The following is a 14032-nucleotide window of genomic DNA, read 5'->3' as shown; positions in this document are numbered from 1 at the left end:
ATAATTTACTCTTTTTCCAACTTCTTAACATTATTTTTTGCTTCATAGAAAACCTTTTTCAAAGTTTTCTTGTTTGAACAGTAATTTATCCATTCATTGTATTGAACTCTTTTTACACCCCAACATAAAGAATGCTAAAATGTTTTGTATGCTGTATTGAGTTGGTGGTTATGGGTGAACATTTGTATGCCTCCTTCCTTGATAAACTGAAACTGACTGTTTACTCAGCTTACAATGGGGTTGTTTTCCGAAATTTTAAAAGCGTTTTTTTTTCTGAAAGAGCATGCTTAAAAACATAGGATCTGACAATTTTTTAAATAATTTGACAAAGTTTAGTATTTTTAAAAAATTACCCTAATTAGTGCGCTTTCATTGTTTATGCTTCTGCCGATGACATCACAAATGATGAAATACCATTCACTGATGCCATTCACAGAGCACACTATTTAATTTGCTTCTTTACACACATGTACTGGCAACGATATGGTTGATAGCAAGTGTAGAACACAATATTTAATTCGCTTGTTGATCATCATAACGTGGAAACGTAGTAGACAGATGCGCCAAAGTACATCATTTGTGACGTCATAAAGACCACGCCTTACTTTCAAAATCGGACACTTTAAAATTAAGTGTTGGGAAAATGAAAGTTTTTTTCTCACTCTATGGTCTTTTTTGCTTATTTTATTAATTTCAGTGACTAAAAATAGTACTTTTAACTAAAGGAAACAACCCCATTGAGTTACGTTCGGGAACACGCTGCTGTCCCACCGGTGCCACCTCAAGCATCACAGTGCCGCATCACGCAATCAGCTGATTTTTGGTGCCAGCGACCAGCGTCAAGAAATGCTTGGCGTGGTTACTCTCTAGCAGTCAACCCAGTTGCAATCAATTCTTCCAAGCCTCAATTCTTCCAAGGTCGAGCAAAGACATTAAGCTACCTCTAGTTCCTATTTTCCTTTCAGTTTCTAAGTCAAATTTGAAAGATCCAAAAAAAGAAAATTGTGAAACGTGGAATAAAAGAAATACTGACACATTGTGATGTGCCTTGTAAGAAGGATACTAATGGTTACAAGTCTTAAAGGGCACATCTTTAGCCTATACTGACAACATAGGAAGGACACGAGGAAAGGGAAGAATGAGGTGAATTCCCCCAGAGCTTTTTTGAAACTGGTTGATCTATACAGGCTTAAGGAGAAGATAATCGAGAGAAGGGGTTCTAAATTCCTTCCAAGCGATATTTTCAAAATTGATATCAGAACCGCAATTTTACAGTTTTCGGTAAAGTTAGAAGAGAGAGAAAAGAAGAGGTCTCCCAACAATTTTGTTTGTTTCTTTTTTTTCCCGAAATTAAAGTACTACATTTTAGTCTTATGTTTACAATAGAATGTTGGGGGCTCTTCTCAGTAATTCTCCGAAATGTGAAGTTTTAGAAATGCAATTTCAGGCTACCCTTGGGGAAATTAACATAACAGAGAAGCAACAAGTGTTCTCGACGAAAACCTTTCAACGTTGAACTAGTAAAAAACGAAAAACTATCTTTGGTCACGTTACAGCGAAGGAGGCTCAGTGATCTCATTTGGAAGCATTTCAGAACTGAAGTCTAATCGAACCAATTTTAAACTAAATTAGTAACTAGGGAATCAGTCGACTCTCCTTCGGAACTTTTCGATATTGAAATTTTGAAAACATAATCTTATAATATGTTTGAAAACATTAAAAGGAAAGTGGACAGGTTTCCCCTAAGACTTTTAAGGAGGGCACCGTGCCCTTCCGCTTTTAAGCTAATCTTTGACCCTTAACTTAATCAACCCTCCTTGCCCCTTAAAAGTTTCAACAAAACTTCACAAAAGCAAAATTATTTCGAAAGGTAAAGATTTACACAAGACTGTCCTTGAATCTTCAATCCCCCGCTTCAACTGAATAGAATATAATAGTTTTTAGCATTATTTTTAAAACTAAACAGAGAAGCTTGCGTTGTATTATTTTTGGGCCTGTTCAAATATTATTAGTTGCCCTATCTTAATTCTGTCAGATCTAGTTTAATTTTTGTATTTAATACTTCTGCGATTTTTTAAAAAATCCCCCCCCCCAAAAAAAACTTTTTTTTTTTAAATAATGCCCCCAAAACCAGAAAAACTCCTTAGTCCGGATTATCTATATATCAGTCTATAGCTATACATAAAGAAAGACGGGAATCTCTATATATAAGAGCGACGGTGTTTGTTTGTTTGTTGGTTTGTTTGTACTCGATGGCCAGAAGCCCCCATAGCATCTACAGCCCTGAAACTTGGCACAAAAATCAAACATACCCCGGGGGCGTTCACCTAGAACCTGAAATTCTTAATTTCTAATTAGTTTTTTCTTAATTAAATTTTTATGTCATTTTTAGCCCTTTTTTGTGTCTAATGGTTGGGGGTCACGTCACAGACCCCCAACCATTAGACGCACCAGGAAAACATTTTTGGTACCATAGTGTAGAGAATTTCATTTCAAATATGACGACCGAAAAAATTTTGGAAATTGACCGATTTTTGAATTTTTTATGATTTTTTGAAAAAACCTTTATTTTGCATTTTTCCCTGGGTTTAACTTTTTTCTATACCCATCCCCCAAAAAGTATTACATATTTCTTTCTGAAAATTTAGTATGTAATAGTCAAAACATGTCTTCCTCTTCAAAAGTTTTTTTTTTTTTAAATTTTATAAAATTTTGAAAAAAAAACTATTTTCACTTTTTCCTGGGTTTAATTCTTTCTAAACCCATCCTACAAAATGTATGAGAGCTTTCTTTCTGAAATTTAGTATGTAGTAGACAAGACATTTCCCCTTCTTCAGAAAAATAAAAAAATTGCAAAAGCTTTTTTTTACAATTTTTTAAAATTCAAAGTGACAAATTTTTCCCGGTAGGGGGAAAAAAAGTTTCTTGATTCTGTGACATCATGATAGGGCTACAACTGAAGTTGAATAGTAGAACTGGCGGTTTCTTGATTTGGTTATTGTGCATTGTCATATTTGTTTATGTGCAAATGTTATAATCAAATGCAAACTTACTTGACTATGGAGAAACATGCTGAGACCTACCAAGGAAGTGGTTCTTAGCGCTTTTTCCGATTTTTGGGTAAAATTAGGCTGTTAACTTCAGAAATGATGTTAGTTTTTTAAATCCTCGTATGTATAGTACTTTTTGTCATAATTTTTGAAAATTGTTGAATATTTTTGACAGATCAGAGAAAAAATCAGGGAAGTTCGAAAAAATAACGAAAATTCAGGGAAAATTGATTTGATGAAATTTTTTTTTGAGCAATCATGATTGCTTATTGCTTTCATTTGACCGCCTTGATGTTCGGTTCCTTTTTCAGAATGGACCAGGGGCCTCTGCAGCACCGCCGTCCACCGGAGGACGGAGCTGCTCCTCTGGTCCTAGCCTCAACTAGCAGCACTGTCCACCAGCAGGGACAGTCTTGGGAGGACAGGAGCCGTTTCTAGAAACAATAGCCTCCAATGAGTAGGATCCTGTCGCAACTCGTGATTGCGAAAAACATAATTCGAATTCAAAGTGTCAGAATTCAAATTATATATATATATATATTTTGCAAAATTGAGTACATTGATTTCCTACACTTTTTCCACCAATTATTTGCTAAAACAAAGGTAAAACTAATGAAGTGCGGTTATACACTGCCGCACATTTATGCATCTTTTGTCCTCAAGGTCAAAGTATTGAATTTTAACTTATTAACCATTAGATGAACTTCACAGGATTATTTCTTCTGTGTCTGTAAAGTTGTTTATTTTACGCTCTTTATATTACGTTGCTACAAGACCACGGTCATTTTACAAGGTTCTGACCAACTGAGAGCACGTTTGAAAGGACGCAGTACTGGTAACTTTTTAGGTTTTACAGGCGTAATTTCTTGAGTTTGAAAGGTGGCTTCTGCAACATGCTCTGAAAAGTTGTTGGATTTCACTGGTGTATTGGGGTCATTATGAACAATAGCTTCTAGAGTTATCAACTGATGCGGCTTAAACTGGCTGGATCATCCGACTCGTTTTTTTTTTGGAGGGGTGGGGGGGGGGGAGGCAGGAAGTTAAGAAAGCCTTTGAGGGGTTCCGACAGAACAAGTTCAATGTCATATTCACCTGCCAATAGTGAGTGTTGATTGGAAAGATATCGTTTGCAGTATATACTGCATTACCCATCCCATCACTGAGCGCATCGTCAAAGAGCTCTCCTTGAGATGTATCCAAAATCTCTTCCCTAGCAAGCTCCATCAGGCAATGCTTTCGCATTCTTTTCAAAGTTATTAGGAGAGATGAATCCTCAATATGACCAGTACCTTGGGGTGATTCTTTAAGTAACTATATGATATCTTCGTGATGAATCGCTCCAGGATTGACAACGCTTGTTGCCATTGGAAGTAGGTTTTGAACTAGTGAGATTCGAGGTAATCGTTTTTTCAGAAAACAGTACTGTGGCTGTCATGTCCCAGGATAAAAGTCCACATTTTCTGAAGTCACTTTTCACTACTACTGGTGAGATTCCTCTTATGACGTCATCCAATTAGGGACAAATGTATTTCTTTTTCAGCATCATGTTCATGTGTTCCACTCGCCAACTATGCACTGTCGTCTTCCAGATTTTTATTAAGGACTTAAACATGGAGAATTCCATCGGCGGCATGAAGTGAGTCATATTCGGCGGCAAAGCAATCATAATTATATTTTTCTTTATACAAAAGTCATTCAAATGGTGCTAAGAGCGATGAGTGGCCATCCATAAGGGGAAAAAAAAAATACTGGGCAAGGGATCTCATTTTCTTCAACCCACGGTTCAAATATTTTTGTGATATATTAAGAAAATGTGGCCCCAGTCATCCACCCGTTTTCAGATTTCCTCATGCCCCATTCATCAGGAACGCTTTCCCCAAAGATATCGGGCACTCTCTCGTACTTCAACACCACCATTGGTGGAGCTATATCACCAAGTGCATTCAGGGCCGATCCTAGCAGGTGTGCATCGCACAAGGGCGGCCGCAGGCCACATCATATAATTCTCTTAATCAAGCAAAATTCCTCAAGAATTTCTCACAAGATAACTAACTTATAATAAGTCTAATAAATGTGCTGAATTTTAAATGTTCAATTATCAAAGTAAGTGCCGATTTCCCGACAGCATAGCATAGTTTAAGAAAAATAGATTGTTAGGGAACATTGTGCTGGTTCATTGTCCATTAATATCTACTCTTTACACACATGCTTCATTTGGTTGCAAAATTTGTGACAGAACCGGTAATCAGGCATGGATACAGGGGAGGGGAGATGAGGGAAATGGCCCCCTCTCTCTTGAAGCATGAAAGGGTGCCTTCTAAAAAGAGCACTCAGGGCCCAGGGTGGTCACTAATGTTTACCCCCCCCCCCCCAAGCTTTTATAGACCTAAACCATGAAGACATTTTATATATTATATTTTAAAAAAGCTATACTGATTAGATACTCTCGCAAGCATTTCAAACAACAAATTCTGTTTTCAACAATCGCGGATGCGTGGAGAGACAGTGGAAAATTGCGACTCCCCTGAGAGTTAAACATATATGAATGCCGAACTAAAATTTTGCAATATCCCCCCCTTTACAGCATTTTTTTCGAATTAAAATCACGAATGAACTGCCCGGTTTCAAATCAGGGCTCTTGCTCCGGGTAGTAAATTTAAACGTGGCTCCAAAACGAAGATACAAAAGAATGCCATGACCTCCTTGATGAGACTAAAGAAGGCTTAAAATTGCATTTTTAGGACTTTAATTTCGGAAAATTTAGCTGTTTGAACCCCCTATCTTAAGGACCCAATTAAATCTGATTCACCCCTTCCACTTTAACTTAATCAAACATAGCCTGAAAATGTTGGCTTTAAAATTCAAAATGTGTTTTTAGAAGACGGCCCTTCTTAATGTCATCAAAATTTGCTTAGAGACATTTTTCGTATTTCTTTTTCGAAATTTTTGCGATGGACGGCCCTGATATCCATTCCCAAACATTACTACCAAAGATAGTCTCAATTAGTCTCTAATCCCACCCCCTCAGTCTGAAATTGACTTCATTTTCAAAAAACAGTTCGTGAGGGCACACTGAACCCCCGTCCGCTCTTTGTCCCATCGTTATCAAACAATGCGTAAAATACGATTTTCTAAAAAACTCGGGAGGTGAACTGCCTGGCTTCTGTAACTTTTCAAGGCGCAAGGGCATATACCCATCAATCGTCGAAGTGCGATGGACAAAAGTTTATAGTTGTGTTTTTCAGATATTAATATCGAAAAATATTCGAAAGATCCGCCGAAGCTTCCCAGTTTTGTTAACGTCACCAAAGATAGCATAAAATTGCGCTTTTAGAAATATCCACTTGGGAGCTTCAAAATCCTTCCTTCCCAAAAATAGCTTAAAATGGATTTTAGTTCCAAAAAATATTTCGGTCTGGAATATTTTCACGTTTTCCCTATCGTTTTCAAATATAGCCAAAAATGGGTTTTTGAAACAATAATGCCGAGAAATTACCGGAGGAAGGCCGTCCGATCCCCTATCGGCACCAAAGGCAGCCTAAATTTGCGTTTTAAACTTCAATTTCGAAAACTTTCGATAGGAGATGATTGAATTTTTCTCCCTCTAGCAACGTCAACAAAGATAACCCAAAACTGCTTGTTTAAAACTTCAGTTTCAGAAAATTTTCCTAAGCTACGGTCACAAGAAAAACCTTCGAATTGATTTCAATTTTGAAAGAATTTTAGGAGAGAACTCCAACATTACTTTTTAGTCCAGTCAATAGATACATTTTACCTTGCAAAAAATGGGGTCAAAGATTTTATTTTTTTAATTTGTACATATTGGTGCCGACATGGAAAAACCAAGTTATCCAACACGAAAGACCCCGGAAGAACTTCTGGGGGCCGAAAAACCACAAAAATTTATGACTTTTTTTGTTTTTTCCAAAATATCTCCGAAATGGTTCAACTTAGAAAAAAGTTTTAAATGTAAGGTTTAAAGAACATAAAATTTCCTACAATTTTTGTATTTACAACTTTTTTGTAGCACAAATAACAAGCTTGCTATAGCTCTTTGAAAATAGGCAGTTTTCCTCCACTCCGAAAAAAAAAAGCTTTCACACCGAAAGCAAGGCGTCATAATTATTAGAACTTGAATAGAAACTTTAGTTTCAGAGAGTTTATCGACAGTTAGAGTAGTTTGAGTTTCTTACTCCACCCCCCCCCCACCGCTAGACACAGAGTAGCATTTCTGGCTGACAGATTAGTTCCCACTAGACTCCAAAAACAAACGATGTATTATGAAACTGAAATACATATATACACATTCATTTAAAGCACATACGACAATGCAATAATTAAAAAAAAAAACCTTCCCCACTGCTCACGAACTAACTTTTCTGATCTGACAGAGGTATTCTTCATCAGACTCCAATAATAGATGATAAATTGCTATTTATAACTGGATTACACAATATATACATTCATTTGAGGGATGTAATTCGTACATACTAGTCTAATTATTGCAAATAAAGATGCGATTTTGAAATATTAATGTGAAGGAAAGAATATTAGGCAGCTAATAAACAAACAATCAACACAGTCATGCATCCTATGCTCTGATACAATAATAATAATAAACCCTCCCCCACCGCTCACGAACTAATATTTCTAGTCTGACAGAGGTAGTCTTCAGTCAGACTCCAATAACATATGATTTATATTGCAGTTTGTAATTGAATTACATAATCTTCTCATTCATTTAAAGCACATAATTCGTACCATCTATTCTATTACAAGTGAAAATGCAATATTCGAAAATATAAATGTGAATGAATAAATATTAGAGTGATAATAAGCATACAATAGATATAATAATGCATAAATAAAGGTACAGTAGCAATACGTAATGAACACTTTGAAAAAATTCTGCAGAAACTGACTTTTTGAGGCCTGAAAAACTCAAAAGAATTACCATTAAAATCCAACTGTAGAAGCTTAATACAGATTAATTACAGACAGAATAATACAGATCGAAATTACAGAGAGATTCATTCGACCTTAAAGCAAATAGAGAAAGGACAACAAAATACGCTGTTTATCTTCTTCGAAGCCGTTTTGAAGGTCCATGTTCTCCCGGTTCAGAATCTGTAGGGAGTAGAAAGAAGCTGTGGTCCTTTAATTATTCATCTCCTTGTTGCGGTAATTCTAAAAGCTCCTGGAACAAATCATCTTCTTCAGCAGTCTCATCCAAAGATGAAATTTCTGCAACATTTTTACAATTTGTGCCACTGCAGTGTTTGCACGTGCTGGAGCATTTTAAACCTGCCTTATGACAAGAACAGGCTCTAGTGCAATTTTTCTTGCAGGTACAAGGTACAATTTTCAAAAGATTCTGAGTAACTGAATCTCTTTTCGTGTCAACATGCATTAAATCTTGCGTTCTGCGTTCCCAACCCCACTTCTCTTGATCAATTATGTTGCTCAACTAACTTTGAATTTGGTGGTAGAACCGATATGAGTGATAACGCCCCCCCCCCTCTCCGCACGTTGGAGATAGCCCTTCAAGATTTATCTTAGCCCTGTACTAGTTTTATAAAAAGATTACATTGCAAAGTATCCAAAGATAGGTTCAAACACTTTACGTCACCTGTGTATAATATTTGCAAAATGTTTTCTCCGGCTGCAGCTAAGGCATCACGATGACAGATTGTCATCGTGAAAAACGATGACAATCTGTCATCGTGATTAGACTAAATTCTTCAATAGCTTCCTTAATTTCAGGAGTTTATTTTCTTTTTTGACTATTTTGTACAACTTAATTTTGCCTTGGCCAAAGATTGCCGAAGTCGTATCATACCCACTAAACGCATGGATGAAAAGAATATTGCTGGGGTCAAACTTAAAAGATTTAGTGGGAAAAAAAAAACAAATCACAAGTACTCCCTCTTCCAGGTTTTAAAAGGAACAAGTTGCTGAAAGGCTGTCCTAAAGCTGTCATCAGCACCAACAGATCTATATCCTCTAGCCCACTATAACAAACTTTTCAATTTATTTTGCCTTTGAAAGAGCAGTAAGTAAGTCGGCATCATCTTGAGTCTGCCTGACTTCAATCTCACACTCTTCGAAATATGTCTCAAGAAGTTGAATAAGACGATTCTTGTTGTTATAATTTGTCAGAAATCTTTCTTGAGGAATTTAGTTGACATGTTAGGTTCAACCATTACTTCAAGGGAAGAGATTGATTGCTCATTGATATAGCATTTTTGACAGGCAGTGTGAATTGTCACTTCTTTTAAGAACTTCAAAAAAACGCTGATGTTCTTCATTTTGCCGTTTTGCGCTGCATCTTTGAAGATTTTATATTCCCTTTTCCATCACAATCTTTATTTCGCATTCACGCAAACTGATTTTGCAAATAATAATAATAATAATAATAATAATAATAATAATAATAATAATAATAATAAAACACCTTGGTCAGGCGTATTCAGTTCTAGGGAAAAAAATTGTAATACAGAACACACAAATTGATAAAACATATCTGGCTCAAACGCTGAAGTGACCAACATAAGTAGCTATTGAGTCGCTTCATCTCATTTGGAGAAAAAAAAGGGGGGATGGAATGGGGGTGTTTTGTTTAAGTTAAAGGGAACGGAGGCATTTACCCTCAGTTGTGAAAGATAAATGATTTCCAAGGTCAGACTGCCGGCGTTTCTCCATTTTTCCTCCGTTATCCGATGCGCTTTCACGCACTTCGCTGAGGGGGTTCAGAAAAAGTGTGACTTTCAAGAAGCTGTAACTCCCTTGCTTTTCATGCTACAAAAATGTTGTAGTGACAAAAGTTGAAGGAAATTTAATCCTCTTTAGCATTTGCATTGGAAGTTTTTTTGTAATTTTAACCATTTTTGAGATATTTTGAAAATATTACAAAAAGTCACAATTTTTGGGGGGGTTTCGGCCCCCAAAACTTCTCCCGAGGTCTTTCGTGTTGGATAACTTGGTTTTTTCATATTGGCACTAGTATACACAAATTTAAAAAATAAAATCTTTGACCCCATTTTTTGTAAGGCAAGCCCGTTTTTTTCTACCTATTGACTGGACTATTTCCCCTGAAATCTCGAAAAAGTTCCCGAAATTGCGATATTCGACGTCAATTTCGAAAATTTCTCCATGCACCTTGAATATACCCGACTCTTTTCTCCTTGCAACCAAAGATTACCAAAATTATTTTCGTACGCCAATTTCGATAATTTTCTGGGAGCAATTCCCCTCCCCTGATTCCCCTTCCTCCGTCCTTTCTCCGATGTAACCGAAGACAGACTATAAAATGCGTTTTTACGACTAGTAAATTTTGGTACCTATTACTTTCTTCAAAGATATAAATTGTGCCTAAGGAGTTTCAACACTATAAAACTTTTCTTCCTTTTTATCAGTTCATCATTCTTGTTTTTTTTTTTTTTTTTTTAATTAGAACTTGATATAGAAATTTGAAGAAATGTTTATATGGACATCAAAGATTAGTCAAAATATGCAAATTACTCTTGAGGGGCGGCACATTAGATCTTTGCACACGGGCGGCCGACACTCTAGGATCGGCCCTGAGTGCATTGGCAGTTATCAAAACAGTAAGACATTCTTTTTTTGTCGTTGTTAATAGTTAAATAAACATTTGTTGCTCCTCTGGGAGCCAGCACTATTTTCTCTTTAGAATAGACAAAAAAAAAAAAAAAAAAAAAAAAAAAAAAACGAATTATTTTGAAATTGGATTCCTAAAAGCACAGTTGTTGACCATCTTTATTGACGCTAGGATCGCCCCTAGAGTTTTTTCGAAATAGGAGTTTTAAAAACGCGATTGTAGCACATCAAAGGAAGATATTTAATGAATCATCCTCGGCATTTTTTTGAAATTGAAAGCTCTAAAAGCACAAAATGTTAAACGATCTTCGATGACACTAGGGGAAGCGGAGCTTGGAGGAAAATTTTCGAGATTTTAAAATGGGATGAGGGAGAGAGCTTTCAAATCAATTAGAAAACTTTCCGCTAGTATTTGTTTATCAAGTAATTTATATATTTAATTTTTTTTTTCAGTGAAGGCGTTTGCATTGTATTTTATCTTAAATAGGTAGGAGGGCGCACCTGCCCTCGGGCAGACCGGCCAGTCCGAGCCTGTCAGACAGTTGTAAGTTTAGATTTTAATAACAAGAATTTTAATCGGGTAAAACTGATGTTGCTGTGGCCCATGAATACGGTGCAACCATCTAGTGTTATTAGAGTGAATTTTATGAGCCATGGTATTTGCAAGGCAGTGGTAGAAAGTTACGAACAGCCACCACGAGGTCAGCATGTTCATTTAAATTTAATAAGGCTTTAGTTCTAAAAATAAAAAACTTTTGCATATTTTGAAGATAAAAAGCGAATTTTGTCCATTACTCATCCTTTCTTCATCATATCCGTTATTGGATGTCGTCAGATTTTTCGATGTCTGTTACTGGGGGTTGGACCTTTTCTGAAAATTGAATAAATAAAAATAGAATTAATTAATTCAGAGGATCCAAAAGCAGCCAGACGTTAGATGAGATGTAGTTGCATGATAGAAAAATCGTTTAAAAAGATTAAATGTAAAAGGCTCAGAAAATAGAGTTAACCTGAGAGCGATGTCTTAAGCACGTCTGTTACAGGTGCCGTTACCCTATATGGTGACATGTACTAATGTAAGGTAGCAGAGAGCAGTTGGAAACATTCTTTCAAGTAGTGTTTCTACAGCCGTTTATTGTGCAAATTGGTGTTTTTTGCGAACCTTTAAGAGGCATGTAAAATTTTCTTTTCCAGTATTTATGTTTAGTTAGAAGCAATTTCACAGTACTACCCTGAAAGCGTAGATCTTAAGCTACTTTTTGAAGCTCACATTTAGTTACACACGCCTTTTCATTATATGTGAAAGTGGTCACATTTTTTATATGTAGTTGGTGTAAATATGGGCACCCATTTAAATAGTGGCTATAATTATACCACCTCGTTTTTTTTTTTTTTTTTTTTTTTTTTTTGAGCAATCACGATTGCTTATTGTTCTTATTTGACTGTTTTTGATGTTACGCTGATTTTATTTTATGCCAGCACCCTCTGCAGCATCTCCGTCGACCGGCCGCCTCACGATGCTGCTCCTCTTGCGAAAACCGTTTCCAGGTTGCGTCCATTCACACGCATACATACACACACCAACACACGCACAGACACACACCTACACAAGCACACACACACACACACACACCTACACATACACACATTCCTACACACACACATACACACACTCATGCCTGCACACAGACACAAACACACATGCCTAAATACACACACACACACGAACGCCTACACGCACACGCGCGTACACAACACTCACTCACACACATGCATACATACACTCACACACACACGCACCCACACACATGCGCCTACACAAACACACACGCGCATACACACGCTCGTGATTGCGAAAAACATAATTTAAACTCAAGATGCCAAAAATTCAAATTAATTTTTTTTTAAGAACAAAATTTTTTTTCAAGCGATGCAACTTCTTTCTTGATAGAAAGTTCTCTGAAGACATTTGGAGAAAGGTGTGTGTGAAATGTGTTACGTGCCAGATGTGTGTACACTTAGATTGTGCCGGGGCTGAAAGAGCCAGTTATGTTAGCGATTTCTGTAAATATATTCTTTTTTCTGTAATAAATAAATTCTCTACCATCTTGTAGTTTCATCCTGTTTTTAAACTATTTTTGCTGACTTTTTAAGGGGACCCATATATACACCCCATTTTTTCTCTACCATTTTTGCATTTTCAGCCTGTTATTAAACTATTTTTGGTGACTTTTTTAAGAGGGCCCATATTTACTACCCATTTTTTTCAGGAGCGTTTTCATTTTGTCTTCTAGCACTTAGGATACTTGTTGTAATTGTTAAAGAAAGACAAAAATCCGGAATTTTTTGAATTGAAAGTAACTTTAAATCAAAATCAAACGAGATTGCTCATATTAACACATTTTTCTCTACTAATGCAATTATCTACAGCAACCTCATGGGAAAAATAAATTTAGTGTTTCCACTGACACCCTAGTCTCTGGGGTAAACGGAAACACTCTTGTGCGAAAGGAAGAATGATTTCATTCAGTAACAAACAGTTATAAAGTCGAAAATTTCATACCCAGTTACTTTCAGAAAGTGTAGTCTTGGATTCGGGGCGCAAAACTTGTATGCATCGAAAATAAAGGGAAATATCTAAAGTTGAAACATTGTTTCACCTTCCAACTGACCCCTCCAACTGACTCTAATTCGCAACTCCAACGAACTATAGGGGGCACTGAAGTCACTGTCTAATGGCGGACTTAAAAACTAAAACAAACGCACATGGTAACGAAGAAAATGCTAAAGGGGTTGTGATTTTTGTTCGTACGTATGATTTTTTCGCTTTATTCTTTTTAAATTAATTTTCAGTCTTGTGGATATTCTGGCCCACGTAGAAAGAAATGAGAATTGAAGAAGCATTACTAAACGTCAAAGATTAATGCAAACTACGTAGTTCGTAGTTCTAAGCAGCTATTTCCACGATGTTGAATTCGATATTTATCAATTCTTGATAAAACTAAATAATAATTGTGGCCTGACAAGAATAACAATTAATGCTAGAAAATTCAATATGACATTACAAATTGTTATCGAAAGAAGATGATACTTTTTTGCCTTGCTTGGCTAGCGCTTATTGTTTTCCATTTGTAGCTGAGTTATTTCTCTCGAATTCCCGAATCGGTTAATTTAAAAATTTTCTGTTTCGATTTTTCTAATTTCTGAGTTACGATTTAATTGTGTCATGTTATGCAAATCATCAACAAAATTCTCACGGATATATGGTGGTAGTTTTCTTTTCAGTTGATTGACCATTATTTCTTTTCACTTATCGAATTCTGTAATCTTACTACCATTTTATTCCACTCATGATAAAAATTAAA

This window comes from Uloborus diversus, chromosome 1 (genome assembly GCF_026930045.1).
Source record: "Uloborus diversus isolate 005 chromosome 1, Udiv.v.3.1, whole genome shotgun sequence".
Lineage (NCBI taxonomy): Eukaryota > Metazoa > Arthropoda > Arachnida > Araneae > Uloboridae > Uloborus > Uloborus diversus.
The sequence above is the reverse complement of the archived record's forward strand: the minus strand, read 5'-3'. Positions refer to the sequence as shown.